We start from the raw sequence: 799 nt of genomic DNA on the forward strand, positions 1-799 counted from the left end.
TTGGCTTGTTCTGTCCATGAAAATAATGAACAAAATCGGTTACAAAGGGCAGTCCTGGCGGAGTCCAACTCTCACCGGAAACAAGCTTGAATTACTGCCGGCAATGCAGACCAGACTCTGACACTAGTCATACAAGGACCTGACAGCCCGTATCAAAGGGCCTGGTACCCCATACTCCCAGAGGACCATCCACAGGGATCCCTGAGGGACACGGTCGAACGCCTTCCCCAAGTCTACAAAATACATATAGACTGGTTGGGCGAACTCCCATGCACCCTCCAGGACCCTGCTGAGGGTGTAGAGCTGGTCCAGTGTTCCACGACCAGGACGAAAACCACACTGCTCTTCCTGAATCCGAGATTCAACTATCCGATGGACCCTCCTCTCCAGGACCCCTGAATAGACCTTGCCATGGAGGCTTAAGAGTATGACCCCCTGTAATTGGAACACACCCTCCGGTCCCCCTTTTTGAACAGGGGGACCACCTCCCCAGTCTGCCAATCCAAGGGAACTTCTTTGCATCGGGTCAAAGAAGGCCCGATGTCCATGCAATATTGCAGAGAAATAAAACCTTATAATCATGTATGTTTGTATTCAACCTTCCAGAGTCAATATTTCATAGGAGCACTTTACACTGACATTTAGTTGGCAATGTCAGCGTAAAGTGACATTGCCAACTTTACAATGTCACTTTACATTGTAAAGTTGGCAATGCCAAGTCTTGGACTTGAGCCCAGCCTTTTTTCCAGTGAGATAGCTCAAGATCACATTGTGTGACTGAAACCAGATTTTTATTTGC

General features: G+C 48.2%; 1 long non-coding RNA gene across 1 annotated transcript; it reads left to right on the plus strand.

The window, feature by feature from the left end:
• The first annotated feature begins 272 nt into the window (after positions 1–272).
• Positions 273–477, plus strand: LOC107837798 (uncharacterized). Its single transcript, XR_001663841.1, has 2 exons — positions 273–306; positions 360–477. It is a non-coding gene; the product is annotated as an uncharacterized LOC107837798 (long non-coding RNA).
• The last annotated feature ends 322 nt before the right edge of the window (positions 478–799 follow it).

Source organism: Poecilia formosa, unplaced genomic scaffold (genome assembly GCF_000485575.1).
Source record: "Poecilia formosa unplaced genomic scaffold, Poecilia_formosa-5.1.2 Scaffold176, whole genome shotgun sequence".
NCBI classification, from domain to species: Eukaryota; Metazoa; Chordata; class Actinopteri; order Cyprinodontiformes; family Poeciliidae; genus Poecilia; species Poecilia formosa.